This window comes from Aphis gossypii, chromosome 1 (assembly GCF_020184175.1).
Source record: "Aphis gossypii isolate Hap1 chromosome 1, ASM2018417v2, whole genome shotgun sequence".
In the NCBI taxonomy this organism is placed as follows: domain Eukaryota; kingdom Metazoa; phylum Arthropoda; class Insecta; order Hemiptera; family Aphididae; genus Aphis; species Aphis gossypii.
The window spans coordinates 25,750,813-25,770,198 of record NC_065530.1 but is presented as its reverse complement, the minus strand read 5'-3'; the positions used below and the strand labels follow the sequence as shown (position 1 = coordinate 25,770,198).

Below are 19,386 nucleotides of genomic sequence, written 5' to 3'. Positions count from 1 at the left end.
CGATTTTAATTTATAATCGATTAAAAAAATAAAAATAATGAAAAACTAATATGTAAACACAGAAAATATATTTTATACTTCAAAGTTTGATAAATGCTTAATTTACTCCAATACTAAATATTATCATAATATATTTTAAGTATGATTATTTATGTGTTAATATAAATAATCTAATTAAAATATTAAAATAAAATTATAAAAATTTGAGATAATACATATTTGGGTTACTAATGATAGAACATAATTAACTAAAAATAAATAACTATAAAAAAAAAATATTAATGTGGGAAACGGTTACTACCTTATTTTACTATGGTAGGTTTGTGTACGTAAAAAATTAAATACAATAATATATAAACACCTATGATTTAATATCATACATTCACATTATGCTTCTATATTAATATACAATACTATACAGTTTAATTTTAAATCTGATTAACTTAAGATACCTAATTAGTTTTTATCATATTATTTTATATACATACATGTATATATAATACAATTATAACTTTATTGAAAAGTATACTCATATGATATATTTTGGGAGTATAGGTGTAATCCTTTTTAAAATAGATATTTAAAAATAAATATTATTATCATTTTGAAAAAAATGTATGTTAATTATGTATAAATGATTAAATTATTTATTTTTTATTTTTTTTTTTTTTTTTACAGGTGAGTGACGAATTCATTAATACTATCCAATAAGTGTAAGCAATAAATTGGTATATACATTTTAAAAGAAACATCGAGTTTTAAACTTTGAAATTATTTTTTTTTATGAATACAAAATAACTGTTGATATATAGTGTATTATAATTAAATACCACTTTTTAATTAACATTATTATAATTCATTCTTTTGCTGGTATAAACTATTTACATTTAGCTATTAGATATTAACTGAACAATATTTTTCATTTTAATAACAATAATATTATTTTGGAAGAAATAAGTTATTAGTATAATACGTATAATGTTTATTGTATACTTATATAATATATAAACAAATAGAGTATAGAATGAGAAGAAGACTTGTTTCGCAAATTTTTAAATTATTATTAATTGGTTGACATGGATAAATTTATATTATGGAACTAAAAAAAAATAACTTTTCAGTAAATGTGGTCATTTTTAACACTATTAATATTTAAGTAATTCAATATTTTTCATATCTATGAATTAAATTTACCTTTAATTTTATTGAAAAAATTTTTAATTAAATACGTTTTTTGTTCAATAATCAGATTTAAGGAATATAAATCTCAAATCTATAATGATGATAACTGAAAAATATATAGGTACAATTTTCAAAATTATTTTCTTGCCCTATGACGATACATTATCAACGTATGTATATGATTCTTACAGTCGACGGTCTTCACGACTTATTCAAAATAATTAATATATATACATATTTTTTAAAAAAAAAATATTTTTATCAGTATAAATAACAAAACCAACAGCATGTATTCATTTAAATAATCAGTGATAGATAATTGAATTATTGAATACAAATTGAAACATATTTCAATCAGAAATGAAAGTGTTTTTGAATTACTTTTAATAATATATTATAATGTTTAAAAAAATATCAACAAAAAAAAAAAAAATACTGCAATAGTGAACAATTTTACATAAGTCAGCCTAACCACTATTTCATTATCAAAACCATGATATAATAAAGTTTATTATATCATGATCAAAACCTATATTATATATTATTGATTTTCAAACATTACGTTAGTTCATGTTTGCTTTTTATTTAAAAATAAAACACACATGCCTCAGTAGCCCATCAAACACGTTTATCTTACTATATACTTATTATACTTATATATGTTTCGTAATTTCGATAAGTTATATACAATTTGATTATGTAAATGTATTTTATTCCTTAATACCTATCTGACATTAACATTGAAGTTGATCTGTAAAATGCAAATAATTTGTGAGGATAAACTTTACATTTACCCATGTTCAAGGACAGCTTAGTTTATCTATATACTGTATGAAATAAAAATAACATTATTATCCTCTCTAGTTTCACACTTTAAAGCTAGTTTAGGATTATTTGACCGAAATCACGTTTCACGTCGTGAGCATAATATCAGTCAAGTTTTAAAGTATAAATGTACAGTATTACCTCTGAGAATTTTTATTTGTTTTATTCTACATTTTAATAACAGTATTAAAGTATTATAACGATATATTTAACGAGAATTTTTCTATTAATTTAGAACAAACATATTTTTTACCATCTTCGTACATTTTTATTGTTTTTTTTTTTAAAAAAAAAAAAACGATGTAATATACAGTATAAAGATATTGTTAGTAAAACGATTCTAGATTTTATTTTCAGCATTATATAAAAAAAAATTAAAATACATCGCGTCATGGTGCATTGGTACAAATATAGTCTACAGGTACTTAGAGAAAGAATTATGAACTTAGAAAAATAAAATCTTTTATTCTTTTTTAGTAATGCATAAAATGTATTGCATTAATTATTATTGTAATCTATTCTTCTGTTTTTAAATTTTTAGCATCATATGTAAAACAACTAAAATAATTAAAATTTGAAATAAGAGAAATGTAAAATTAAATTAAATTTTAAAAATGCAATACATAATGTATTATTACATTAAAAACTTATATTCTTAACAAGTAAATAGGTAGCATTAAATTTATCTGAGGAATTTAATATTACTTTTTTGCTAAAATTTGAATAAGATTGAAAATAATAAAATATCTGATTTTGGTTATTTTATCTCCTGAAATGGCCTTGAGTATCAGTTATATTATATTTTTGATATTATTATTTTTTGTTTAAATATTTGGTTTTACAGATGATACCAATTATATTTAAAAAAAACTCTATATTGACATTTTGACAAAATTAAACAACATCATGCCATTTTCAAATAATTTTAATAGTTAAAAATACATAAAATTTTCAATTTTTAATAATTTTTATATCTTAGTCTTAAAAGTTTAATGCAGAGTTTTACATTAGTAGTACTGAAGTAAAAAAAAATTCATAATACACACTCACAATTTAAATTTTTTTTTATTAAAATGTTTAGTTACACTTTGGACGGAACTATAATATGAATAATAATTATTTTTCGTGGAAACTTGATACTTATAATTTATATTATTATACAAATAATGAATAAATCGATAATATTTTTTATTATTTTATGCATTAGTATATAACTAATACTTGTAATAAAAATATAAAATATACTCAGCAATAATTTATCCATTTAATTCAAATTTATAAATTTTTCGGTTACATAATTATTTTCTTGTTTCATTTTTGTTTTTCTTACGTAGATTTTTCAAATTAAATTTATTTTAAAACTACGAACTAAATTTTACATAATATGCTAATTTAATTTATTCGTTAGGAATTGTGATAACCGACATAATGGTGTTCATTTAGTGCAAAATGTTTAAAATTTAGATATCACTCATGCTGAACTAGGTTGGATAAAATAATCCCTTAAACAAGTTTAACACTTTAGAACTGCTATGCAAATATTATCCTGTCATTATTAATACATTGCTATGTGCTTAAGTATATAAACAACAATGTTCATGTTATTGCGTGTTTGTGTTCTAACATATTTTTATTAAATAATATAATCAACGCGTAATATGAATACAAAAAAAGTATAGTAAAGTCTATCCAATTCATAATACAATTTTATTTAGGTAAACATATACCTAAATAAATTCATACGTGTTTTTTAGTTTAATTTAAAATTAAAGTTTTAGCACTCAATAATTAATTATAACAAACATTATTTTTATATTATTATACTATGTGCCTATTATCTGCCAGCTTAAATTTTAAAAGAACATTTTATCTTGTAAATATATTTTAATAATCCTTATGAATATATAACCAAACGTAGTAGATATTTACTATACAGTATACATAATATTATATACATTTTAAAAATACTCAACGAATGAAAATGTGGCAATATAATCATTTTGTATATTTTAAAGTATTATTAATAAATATTGCTTTTCGTTAATTTAATATATAGGTAGGTACCTATACAGAATAAATATGATGGGTTAATATGTATATTATTTACAAGCTTAAAGTCTAAAAGTAACCGAAGTTGTGTCTAAAGTTTTGATTTTATTTAATTAATTATTGTTTTCTAGTAATATTATTATTTACAAGCATAGATTTAACTATTTAACTAGTATATGAGAGTTAACATTTTTTATTTTGTGAGGTTTTCCTGAATATAATCTTTGCTGTAAATTTCACCAACACCTACTTTATTATTAATCTGGTATCATGTTATTTTCAGTCTTATAGGTGTAAATAAATAATGTTCACAATACGTTTAACTTTCTTGTTTTGTTTATACCTTATTCTTTAAGTTTTTAAAAAATTTAAAATAGTTTAAAAGAAATATAATAGTTATGTTATTAATGGCGTGTTCAATTGTTTAAATATATGAAATATAATTAGTTATAACAAATCATTATGTCTAATATAAAAAGTGCCATCTTTTTTACATAGCTAGTATGATGTGTAATATTACAAGTAGAAAATTATTAACATAGTTTTAGATTAGTTGAACTTTCATTTAAAAAATAACATTTAATTGTATACTTATTTATTTTTATTTAAGACATGAACATAAAAAAGCCAAACATTTTGTATGTATTATACTTCTTATACATAATTTATGTAACTGTTTACTTTGTACAATCGTTGTACACAATAAACTGTTATATTCATATAATTTTGTGGCAAATTGAAATTAATTGTAATTTTTTTTTTTAGTTTTTCGGCCACTTTAAACCACTTTGTATGTAATAACAATAAATACGAGTTAGCGATTTTTTTTATTTTCGTGACATTGTTTTCAGAGACTGTTGCGTCTAGCGGTTTTATGCAGGATGTAATTTGCATGCACTGAGTTTTCCGTCAGAGGCTCGTTTCCAGTTTCCGGGTTTCTGGTCCTTTCCCTCCCAAGCTTCATACTAATCCATTGCTAAGGAAATCGTGGTCACAACTTTGGCAAAGACTTGTAATGCAGCGCTTCATCTCCGGTCCACGTCCCATAAATAACAATATTCCCTAAAGGAAAACAATAATAACCGTATACTATACATACAGAATAATTGTAAAAAAAAAAAAAAAAAATACTATTGTGATAAAAAAGTAAATAATATATTTAGTTGTATACCGAAAGATAAATAATAAAATAAAACCCAGGGAAGTCCGTCTGATGTATATTAGGTTTTGACAGCCCTTGTTAAATTTGAATTTATTGCAATAAATAGCAATAAAATAGTAAGTTAGCCTCTAATTTTTTGGATATATTTTAGAACACATTTAAATAAATAATAGTTATTTATTTTCTATTAATTAATAGAATATAAAAAAATTTATATTAACTAAAAGAATTTCGGAAATGCTTAGTTTCCATTATGAAAGGTATAATTTTTACTCTATTTTTTTTTCCAATTATTGATTTGAAATTTTCTGAGAAATGTTTTTTTATATTTTTAAGATTTTAATTAGAAAAAGACATATTATCGTCACAAATAAAATCAAAATATTAAAATGTCCAAGCTAAAATTGTTCCAAAAAAATATATTAAATCTAGAAAATATACTAGGTTAAAAATTTGGTCAAAAACCAGGAATCGTCCAAATTGTTTAAGTTTAAAGCATTTTCAGTCACACAAAATATATTATTATATTATGTTATTGTGAAAACAATTCATTCATTGTTTCGTTTAAAATTTAAAAATATATTTAGAACACAGCGTAAAAGTATATTACAAAGCAAATTAAAACATGCACCAACCATATAGGCTACAATAAATATCAGAATAATTTTTTAATTAAATTTCTGACAAAAAAAAAAAAAATACTAGTTAAATGTGCTCTTCGGGGATAAATTATATTTATTTAATGTACTATTAAAGTATTGATATATTATTATACACAAATAGGATATAATGTATTAATGATATCCACCAAGGTTCATAGTGGATTACGAGTAGTCACTCGTAGCACACTTAACCAGAGGGTCAGTGCTCGGTTAAGCAAACAATTTCGATTGGACGCAAGATACCATGAAATTAAATTTTGTTACAGTTTATTGTAGTTTAATCGATGTTTACATTCGATAACGGCGTGCGGTGTAGGGAGTTATTAGCTAATAATATTTATTTTTTTTGTTTTCTGATTTATCATTTTAATTATTTGAATAAAGACATAGAAGAAAGGACCATTATGACACATAACTTCATTACTTATTACAGACAATATAGTACAGTCAACTTTGTATGAACCAAAAACCTCTATAACTTGATGCTATTTTTTGGCTCATGAAATATTTATAAGTTGTGTTTTTTAGGTACTTAATATATTACTTATTTATCCTTAAGATTCAAGTTATTAAGGCTCAACTTTTTATTATATACACATACTGATTATACGTGCTACTTAATAATTAATTTACGTAGTATACATTAGACTTATTTATCAAATCGTATAAATCGGAGGAATTTAAACAGTTTATAAAGTTATTTACAGTATTTAACTAAATCATATTATCATTATTCAATATTCTGTTTTATGTTAATGTCTGATAGATAATTACAATAGACGTGATAACCTATAGATAATTATTAATTGACATTAATCATACCTTATATAATATGAATGGTTTATTATTATTATTATTATTATTATTATTATCGATGGTTAGTTATAGCATGGAAGTATAAATTATTGCATTAACAAAATATCATGAAGCATAATATATATTTTATACTCACTAATATAACTAAATACACTTGATCCGCAATCCACTATGCCAGATGTAAGATTAAACGGATTTACAATATTAAGAAATAAATAATAAATAATATATATATATATATATATATATAGCATGGTTATTTCTTAAATAGATATTTTTATAAATGGTATAATTTTTAGTATAAATTATAATTTATAAAATTGTAGGTACCTACACAATAAGTAGTATATTTTATATTTTGTAGTATTATGATTATTTAAGTCGGATAAAATATAGACAATTTAAAATCTTTTTCGTAGATGGTCTTATAATAAGCTAATAAGACGTATGTGCCTAGGGCTATGTTCGTGATTAATCTAGCCCTATTTATTCATCATAATCAGATCCATAAGCGCAAGTTATTTAAACATTTTGTCCGTTAAATACTACATTAAATATTAGATAATATTAAAAATTCTCAATTTAGCTAATGTTTGTAGAGAATTAAGTAATACATTATGCAAATATGTATTTATTTAAATTAGGTTTATACACATGTATAGATTTTTTTACAATGAATTTTCTAAACCATTAACTTAAATAAATAAGAATTTTACAGAAATGAAAAATAAAAACATAATAATAATATTACCCGACTATACAATATGCTATTATATAAAGCTGAGCAGATAACAAAGAGAAAATATTGGCCCTCTTCTCGTACAGCTATCCCTGCTACACTGTTATGGTATATTAATATTAATTTTTATTATTATTAGTGGCAGAAACCATTTTCAAATAAATTAAAAATAAAAGTAAACTTTAAACATTCAAAAATGTTATTCATTAGGTTACTGTTAGTTTATTCCGGAATTTTCCTTGTAAATAATTACTTATCTTCTAAATCTTTGTTACCAATAAGCCATTTGTTTGGTGAAAAATTAATTTGATTCCTTAAGTTAATAGCTATTACTATTGTTAATTTAAAGCAATTAGTTATATATATATATATATATATATATTTTAATTGACAAATAATTTATAAATAATCAATCTGAATACAATCATATTACATACATGTGAAACAATGTGTGAATGGAACTACTAAATGCAGTGAACTTTTGTATTGCCTGCTTTAGAAAAAATATTCTTTAATATGAAACTTTTAAATTTCATATAGGTATATATATATAAGTACATAACTGTATAAATTAATGTTACTCATTAAATAAAACTAATAAAACTAATCCGAGAAAATTAAATTGTACAAGATGATATTCCTTTGTTTTTTTATCCAGTACCAACATTTTATCAAAGGAACATAATAGATAAAAAGTGCATAGTATGAGTAAATAAAACAAGACATGAGAAATTCATTGATTTTTCATCACTCGGTTTATATCATCCTTGATAAACAATGGTTTTGTTTTGAATATAAAATGTGAATATAATGATGAATTATAATTCACAAACTATTTTTACTAGAAATAAACAGTTAAAGTCAGTTAAATCATAACTAGTCATTACGCATTATATAAACACTGTAGATAACAGTTTTAAACTTTATTAACTATGCTCTTTTTACACTTACGTTTAAAAATAGTATTATTTAAAATGAATTCCATACATTCAATAAAAAAATCCAAATTAAATGATATTTCAGACTTTTAAATATATTTCTGAATAATTTTGAAGTTTTACTTATAATGAATCTATTATTACTAATATATAACTTATTTAAAAAATAAAAATAAAAAATGTTCAATCAGATCTCTATAATATATCAATGAATATGAACAACTATTCTGAACGGATATGTTGTATCAGCTTACGTACATTCCTTAGGATAGTTTCAATTTGTTTATAAATTATTTACAACAATAAGTGATCGATTTTTTTATAAATAATAAAATCATAATTGTAACTAGGATATAAATCTGAAGGTTTAGAATTTAAATTCAAGATTTTTTTTTTTTTTTTAAGTAAAAAGTATTTTTTTCATACTAGAGTAATCCTGGCTGCATTGATTTTCTTTTACTCTCGAGCAAGCTTACGGATATTATGTTTATTAGTACTCACTTTAAAAATTATTACATTTTTTTCTTTGTGAAATTCTTAATGATCTCAAAAAGTTTCAATTACATCAATATAATTTCAAACATGTATTATAAATATGATTTATCGAGGTTAAATTTTAAATGTATTTTCTTTGTATTTTGTCTGATTAAAAAAATAAAAAACAAACACTGTTGTATTGTTACTTATAATTTTATAAATGTACCACATTTTGAATGGCAATATTATCATGACATTTAAACGTATTGAAATAATTTATAATATATTACCATAACCCTGTATTGATGATAGTGAAGATAACTATTATAATATTTAGTCCTAAAATCGAATTACACTTCACTAAAACTACTTGAAAAAATCTTTACATTGCTGTGTTGCGTGTCGTAAAAGAAAAAGAATTACAGTGGTGTGAACTTGTGACGATAATGGCGATACTATAGTGTTTTTAAAAGAACATAGATCCACGAATGTGGAACATAAAAGCAAATTATTAGACGTCATTGAACAAAACGTGAACGAAAGAACTGTAATATAAAGAGTGGGGAATCGTGTTAGCCTGGCCAATTCCATTATAGGCGATGATGGAAAATAATAAAAATAACGTATAAAATAGATTTCGAACGAAACAATAGTATTATATTATTATACATACTACAACAAATCTAGCTCGCATTACACGAATCGAAAAGAGATTACCGTAACAAAGACAAAGTACACGGTCGCGTTGTTTAATCGGATTTATTATAATATAATCATAATAGTATGCTGAACACTCGCCTGGTATGGTATCATTGAGGGTAGAAAAAAAAAAAACGATCCTATACTTATTGTAATCGTCGTCGTCGAAGTTCGTACGTCGTAATAGTATTGTTTTAATGGTTAACTTTTTGTTCGCAAGCTCCTCGTCCATTGTTACCGAGTTTACGACAGTACCTGTCGTACGAACAGTGGTACCGGATGGATGTACGGACTGGATGTATGGGGTTGGTGGCACATAGGTGTTTGCGCACAAATTACAAAACGCAGTCTCTATAGACCGCACACATAACTCGATTTCCGCGTCGGCTCGCAGTCTTTTGTGTATAATGCATCATCGTGTTGTTATTATTATTATTATTATTAGTACAATGTTTATGACGAAAGTACACACGCACTACGCACGAGTTATTATCATAGTAATTATTATTATATCGTTGTAACGCCACCGTGGCTACCTATATAACGGTATACGTGTATACCGTTCAACGGAAGGTGGTCCCTCCGCCGTTCATTCCACGGCACGCGCGGTCCCTTTATATTGTTTGCTCACGATTACCATATTATACGCTCATATACACACACGCGTAGCACCGGAGATTTCCTGCTGTAGTTTCGACTTGAGTGTACCTCGCCGAGTCTCGAAATCGGAACTCAACACGCGTATTGGGACGTAGTTAGGTACGTCCGACGACGAATCCAGTCGATGGCGTATAGTCTGCAACGGCCGTTGCCACCGGCAAGTCGTGACATAATTTTTCTACTAGGCGAAAGCAAATAATACGTATTATCATAATTGCGTAGATATCGTGGTTTCTGCAATGCGCTAATGATATGTGTCGTAGATCGACTGTGTAAAATGTGTATGACGTTAATGTCCCTGGTTATAACATTATAATAAGTTCATTCGATCGATTGTTTTTTTTTTTGTTTTTGAAAAATTTTCAGTTTATGTATACTGTTTACATGGTACCAGTTTCATAACAAATATTAAATTCTAAGATAATTTTACGCTCATATAATGGTATTAAAATAGTAAAAATATCCCATTGAGCCAACATATTTTAAAATAATATAATCACATTTATTTAAATCTTTAACTTTAAATCTTATTTTTTTATAACGGTTATACCTATAGTATTTAGATTAGATTGTCCTATTAATATTATCTTATTTTAATATTAATTACCTAAATTTAAAGTATTTAAATATTATGAAAAATATATGCGAGTTTGAAAAACTATTTATACTAATATCTTATAATAGTATAATATTACTGCATACTACTGTAGGTAAAATTATAAATTAACAACAATTTGTTTAGATTTCGTTTATAAATTAAATATTTATAAAATTTAGATATTTTTCAAAACTTTAGACTACAAAATGCAAAAATTTTTGTAAACTACACAAGTTATTCATTTCATTTGTTTTTTACTATTAACAAAAAAACATAATATTTAACTATGCCAAAAATTTGTTTGTCGTTAAAATATATTTAAATATGTTTTTTCTTATTTTTATTTCTATTATTTTTTATTAAAAAAAAAAATAGTTTAAATGAAGTTAAACTAACTATTGAAATCTATATTATAATATAGTAGTTTTTCCGAGTGATTGAATTTGAATGTTGGCTATGGAATATATTATGTTAGTTATACATATAATAAAAATTTATCCTCCAACGATTGTAATTTTATTATTTGAAAAAATTTGATGGTATAAACTTAAAACATTCCACAAATACTTAAAATATCATTCAAATATTACATTTCATATTGAAATATTTAAAATGTTAAAACTAATTTTATGCTACTAATAGAAATATTAAAAAAAAAAAAAAAAAAAAAAATGTGTAATTTGTAATTTTTCACTTCGATGTAGAATAAAATAAGTTTTTAGTCACGTTTTATTTACACTAGTATATTTGTTTTTTTTTTTAAAAATTAAGTGAGCATATGAAAATTATTCACGCAATCAAAATATAAAATATTATTTTACAAAGAAATAGAGACTTTAGAGTGAGTTTGAAGTATTCGTCATAATATATTGTACTAATCTCACATCCTTGTGGACTATTTCGAGATCGGAAAACACACAAGAAACTATTAGAGTGGCATTCCTAAGGGCGTTACAGCTTACTGAACAAATTAGTGTCAAGAAATTAGCAGACAACCATGGTTTAACAGCTGTGGCTACTGGCTATCTTACTTGTATAACATAATTCCTTCTCACCGAAGTGGAAACAGTGCCATTATATTATGACTACATTACAATAGAATTGTTTTTATGTATATAAATAAATAGTTAATGGAAATAAAAATGAACCTTAAAAAATGTTCATACATTTGCAAAGTTTAATAAATTGATAAAATAATATTCGATAGACTTGTAATATAAATACTGAATTATTTCTAATCTTTATGATAATATTTTCATAGAAATTTATCTGTTAGAAAAATGTTTGTTTTTAAAACATTGCATCATAATTTATTATCTCAAACTTGTACTTTATATTAAAACTCTTCAGTTTTCATTCTGTTGGGTATTAATAAATATGAAACACTATATTTTATTAAGTCCAAAATGTATCATTAAATTTTGTCAGTAAAAGCAACGTTAAATATTTGTCAAGAACTCCATATTACGCTACTACGGCTTTGCATTATTATTCTATATAACATTGAACGATACATTGGAATGTTAGAACCAGTACAATGTACATGCTTGCTAATACATTTCAAATTATTCTAAAATAATATATATATATTCACCCAGAGTATACACAGAAATGCATTTAAACTTATAAACACTGACGAAATTCTAGTCATTCCAAAAGCAAGAAAATTCAAATTCATTTTGCTATAAGTTTAATATAAGTGTATAATTTCAACACATTTATTATCTCTAACTATGAAATAAAATTTTTAATAATTAAATATAATTGTATATGTCAATAGTTGTACAACATGTTTGTATAACATATTAAATTAAAAGGAGAATCGATTTTAAAATAAATATATATAAAAAAAAAATATTTGATTTATTAAACTATACACATATTTTTAATTTTTAATTTTTGTTATAGGGGAGAATGTGTGTTTGACACTATTTATAAGATTTATGATAAAGTTTTAAAATAAGTGTATACAATATACATAAAATAAAGATTTCATTTTTATCATTAAATTATATTTTCAACCATTTCTTTTTATTATTTACTTGTTTTAAGAACTTATAAATAGGTAGGTAGGTACATAACATTTTTGTCACACATAGTCTTACCAAAAAATGTGGTTGCAGTCTTCTGATTTCTTTAAAATGTATTTGTAAAATTACGTTCACACTTTTATTCAATAAACGAAAATTACTTTAAAAATGTCAAATAGGTATAATTATTGAAAAACAATTTATTAATTATTGACACACATTAATTATAGTTTTTTTCATAAAAGATTTCAAATTGCAGTTTTAGTTACAAAATATGTTACACATAATTCATTCATACCCATGAATTAAAAGTATAAGAACATCATATATTATTTCGTTGTAACATTCAAAATATAAACTCAAGTTAGATTTCAGACAAATACACAATATTGTATGATATAAAACTATATTATATTCATCGTTTATTATCATTTTTTAAATTAATTAAACTAAGAAAATAATGGCCTAAATATAATAGAATGTTCGAAGTTAAGATTATTATTAAACTATACTAATTAAATAAATAATAAATAGTCAAATTAATATTATGTTTATGATTGCTTTTTCAATTTTCATTTTGAAATCCATAAATATTGTTGATTTCATAACTTGGACAGAGGAGATTTTATTTTTATGTGAAAATGAGTAATCTCTGATAAATACCTCAAAATAACATACTAGTTCAATATAATTCATTTTATAATATGAGTTTTTTATATGGCATAAAAAGTTATGTAAAAATTACCGTTGACTTATAAAACAATATAATTAAAATTTTGAACCACAAGATAGTGTATTATTTAAATTGATATAAATCAAAATTGGAATAATTTTACTTTTTATGGGTAAATTTAACCTAACATGTAGACAACAGAGCTTAACAAATTTTAAAATAAAACATTTTTAAAAATCTAAATATTACCAAACCAAACAAATACATAATGCATATTGTATTATGTTGCAACATCACTTTAAACCACTACAACTGTTAATGTATATGTTAAAAAGTACAAGTTTTACAATATATTATTGTAAAACATGGAGAAAAAAAGTTAGCATAAAATATATAATTTAAATACGAATAAAAAAAGTTATGAAACAATAAAGTAATAATACAATTATCTACTGTAACAATATAATTTTGGATAATAAAATTAACGTATTGTAAAAAATAATGTACCTTACTTAAATTTGTAAAAATTTAAAAAGATTAGAAAATAAAATATTTATTCGTCGACATTCTAATTGTATAAAATCCGATACAAATGTGTGTAGAAAATCAATATCCAATATAATTGTTGTTTATTACATGGTTATAGATTGTAATAATTTTTAATTGTGTTTAATTATGTAGGTACATTTAGCTGTAACATTCAAAAAGCAAAAAAAAAGATACGACGTCTCCTCTCAATTAATAACTTATTTAATCTCACATAGTTTGAGAACCCTCGTAATTCCACACATAAACTTACATAATATCCAATATTGCAGGTAACTGACCACCTAACGTCTCATCTGATAATATCAAAGCATCATTAATCCGTTAATTAAATTATTTACGTACGTCTTAAATAAATGTTTTCATGCGTGATACATCTACTACTTATAATCATCATATTGCAATCAATTTAGCACTAGATATTACTACGGTAATTTGTCCTATTTAAACTGCTTAGTTATTTTATGGTTTTTTCATAATTTTATTATCATATTCATATATTTCATATCTATTATTAGTACTTGGTATTAATTTAACGTTACTATTACTTTATTGATCTAATATTAATATGGTAATTATTATGTTATGTAGTATATCTAACTGAAGCTATAATAACTTTATGTTGAAAGATATTAATAATAATAATAATAAATAAGTACATTTTATTAAAAAAAATATGAACCATACACTAGGTTAGTAGGCAATAATAATATACTGATAATAATAACTTTCTTAGAATAATAATTATGATTGGAATTTATAATAATTTTTAATTAATACTGATTTTCATAATGGTATACCTACGTCCTACATAATATGAGTATTGAGTATCATAAGATATTGTAATACTAACAAGACTCTTAAATTTCAATGTTAAGCCTTTATTCTCTTTTGTCATTATAGTTTAAGATTAAGTTATTTAGAATACTAACTAACGGTGAATGGTGATCAAACGAAGTATGCATTTTGTGTAAGACTAAAAATTATAGTTTCTTTTAGCTTAAAATAAAATTAACACACCTCGTTGTCATAGTTAATATCTGAAGACAGAGTGTATGGTTTTTAATAATAATTTCTAAATACTTTTTCATTTTTAGATTCTAAATAGAGTAATGAATGTATAAAAATATTCCTATTCAGATGCTACTTTGGGGAGGAGGACGTCAAAAACAAAATAAATTTCTCCAGTAGTTATCTATTAACTACAATTTTACAGTGTTGGCTTCTAAAGTTATAATAGTATAGTTTAATGTTTGTATAAGTACATCATGGAATGATAGTATAATGACTATTTTATTTTATTTTCATAATTATAAACGATATTGAACCTTTTTTGTAAAAATTTACTATACACAAAATTTATAATTGTGATGGAAAAATGAATTCAAAATATTATCCATAAAAAATAAATAAATAACATTAAACAATATGAATATCATGTTATAAAATATAGAAATCAATAAACCGTCTAACCGTCTTCGCTCATTTTACATTGTATACAAATATACAATGATTCATCATAGAATTTAAATTCATTATTTACGGAAATTTACTAAATGGAGAAGTAAATCGGACACCTATTAAACGGAAGAGTAACTTCAATTTTTTTCTTGTGTTACAATACACGTGAAATACAATAGATATCAAAGATTTTGAAATATAATTATATCTTTATCACAGTCATATTGTAAAACAAAATGCCGACTATTAATTGTATCACACTGGTTATAATTTTAGTGCATAGTATTCCTTTTCTTCTATAGTTTTATATGTTTTACCAAACATCAATCAATAAATGTTATTTAATTTAAAAAACTATTATAAAAACTTTTTAATAATTGTATTATACTCACATATTATTACTAATACAATATACAAAAAGTATAATATAAAAATATAGCCTTACACATTTTAGTATTCAGAATAAAATTTAAATTGAATAACGATCTAAAAAAACTAAGTTATAATATGATATTACATTAAGACATTTTTAAACGTTCGATTTAAATGATAGCTTATGCTTCAAATCTACTTATTTATTATTCGTGTATGATACTAAATTTATTGAACAAAAAAAAAAATATATATATATATTGTAACGTGAATAATGAATATATTAAATAACCAAAATAAGTCTCGAATAATATTATGATGCATATAATATTATACTAGCAAAATAAAATGTATTGAAAAAATAACAAAAACAAATACCTAATTGATAAAATTGAAAAAATATTCAATTTCCGTCATGGTTAACTAGTCAAGTTCATAAAACCCCGCATACATATACAATTGTATTTCATACTATTAAAAAGGGTATGGTACACATATTTATATCAATATTAGTTTTCTGATGAATTATTATAAAACCGATAGAATTAGTATAATATTTGGCGATTTAAAATACCAGATAATGTCAGGTGATCGGACTATGCAGTGGAAACGTACTTACACATTATAGCGACATCTTGGTAAAGAATCAAATTTAACGGTAAATAATAACAAAAAAATGATTTAAGAAGAGGTCAATTTTTAGTTGGATCATAGAACTTACAAACACCTGACCCGCAGCACTTAAGTAACATTTTTGTTTTCTATTTCTTTCATATTTTTGTTTAACACACACTGAGCAGCGGCAAAACTCCCCACTCTCGTGCTAAGTGTATAGTATAAATCCACCATAGACACATGGTTGCCGCGATGATAATTCTAACAATAAAACAAGGGTAAACATCCCTCCTCCAGCCACAACTCGTCCCGACGTCACACCGTCGCTTATAAAACACTGTGTGTCACTACCGCTGTGATTTATTACCGTCCCCACGTACAACGTTCCCGCTATTAAAAACCATTAATAATCCAAAAACCACGCACATTATACTGAATTAATCCCCGAAGTTGAGAGAACGGCCATCGGAGGTGTGGGCAGGATGATAGGGCTGTTAGCGGATGGTGGGGTGGGGGGGGGCTCCGGGGCAACGCGCTCGCAAACGGACAATTTTTGCATATATGTTTCCCGCACGATTATAGAAGCGGATGGCACTCCCATACACCGAGTGCAATACGCACTATACTTTGCTCACTATCGATTTTGGTGTGAACGCTGGCCTAATCCCAAAAACCCACGTTGATTAGGACGCGGCAAAATTATAATATTGATATTCGTTCCTAGTATTATATGTGTGCGTATTGCGTAAGTGTGCGCGAATGCCCCGTGCGAAGAAAATATTTTCCTTATATTAGTATATTGGTCCGAAAACCGTTATTTTCTCGTTTTCGATAGTGTAAGTACGTCATCTGGTATACACCAATTATTATTAATATGTTACACAATACATGTTGTACACTGTACAAGCATAATATTATGCATGGCACAGTTAGTATACAATATAATGGTATTTACTGTATACAACTCTATAAGGTTAAGACAATGGGTTCTCGATAATTATTACATACTATTACAGTTTGCATATTTTTTTGTAAATCATTAGAAACAAAATAAATTTATTAATACATTTAACAATCGTTCATTGAAATACATCGTTATTGAAACTTGTCTTCTAGTAATTATTTAAATTTATTGTGACGTGATGCCCATCAATAGAGTTACAAAAATAAATAATACTTATTCATATATGAAATGAATCATGCTATGATATGCTAACTATATATAACTGCATTTTTATTGACTTCTAATATTTTATACAACAAACACAATAAAAACGCAATTATTTACTTGTATTTAATATTTTATGAATATTTGTAATTATGTGTTACTAAATATCAAGCTTAATACTTCTACATATATATAAAAAAAACTGTAAATAGTTATATACAGGGACACATTTTATAAATTCAATTTTATTAAAGGCATTATATAATAGTTTTATTTATTTGTAATTTATAAAAGAACAAAATAATATGATATTATTATACTTGCAAACCGTGTTCAATTTATTGAATTAAAATAAAATAACTTAGTTTAAGTAAATATTAGTCGTTCGATTGATTTAAGTAAAATAAATATAGTTAATATAATAAATATTCCATTATTCAATAAACTATAAATTACCAAGTTTCAGTATTAGTCTAAAATTATCATTTGATTTTTTTTTATATAACTAATTAAAAACTATTTAAATTAAGCTAACTAATTTATAAAATGAGATTTTGAATTAATTATCAACATTTATACATACTAAGTTTTGAATTATTTTATTTACCACTTATGTATATTATATATTAGGTACGTATTTAAATATAAATATTAAAATAAAAATATATTTTTTCTAAATACTAAATTTTTCTAAAATCGTTTCCTACAATCCTACGTAGTCTAATTTAGCCTAACTATGTGCATAGTCATGGCATCAGTGAAATAAACAAATCTAACTTTTGTGTTATGTAATCAAAGGATTAAAATTGTTTATTTATTTTTAAAATTTTAGATTTCATATCAAATAAATGTGTAAGTTTAATTTTTGCATTGAAATCATACCTGTAATATTCACATATTCATAAACTGAATTTTAAAATAAAATACACACTAATATGCCATTAACATATTATTTCTTACACAAAAACTGATGTAATAGAAAAATATCAATAGTTTTAAAGTATAAATAGACATAAATTATGAAGATAATGTGTTTCGTATTCAAATAAAAAAAAAAAAAGTATAAAAATGCATGTAGTTACATCGTACGTAATACTCTCACTTACTCATACAAAATATTAACGTGAATTATTAGTTTTGTGTCGGGTGAGGGTTCAACTATTAAAACTGCTTTATTTTATATATGTATATTTATCGAGGGTGGAACCCGGACAATTATTATTGTAAAATGGAAAGTTTTAGATTGAGCGTGACGGACGGCCGCAAAAGTGGTGGGACGTGTAACTGTATGAGTGGTGGACGGAGAGTGGTTATTAAAATTCAAGGAAGCCAACCGGCAGCGTGCCGTGGATACCACCGCTGCGTGCAACATTTGTTTCTCGGGATCAAAATTATACGACTCGTCCCTGATTCTCTTGGTCAACCCGTCCTTTTTCCGACCGTGTCAGGGATGGTCGGTACACTGGAGGTGGAGGGATAGCTGGTGATTTCGTATTCCACCACACGGCTCCGGTCGCCGATATTCTACTAAAAAAAAAAATTACGATCACCGACCCCATGCAGACTTCTATGCTATTAAAATTTTTTAAGCCGAATATTTTCCCAACAATAACGTAAAAAGAAAAAAATGAATTCACAATGTCAAGTTTAGTTATTTTTTTTTTTTTTTTTGATCTAAAACGCGTGGTGCTGCTGCGTGAGCTGTGGTTACTGC

At 24.3% G+C, this 19,386-nt stretch overlaps 1 protein-coding gene across 2 annotated transcripts in view; it reads left to right on the top strand.

The window, feature by feature from the left end:
• Positions 1-19,386, top strand: part of LOC114122389 (zwei Ig domain protein zig-8-like) — a 242,296-nt gene that overhangs the window by 48,661 nt on the left and 174,249 nt on the right. The gene's annotated exons all lie outside the window — the stretch shown is intronic.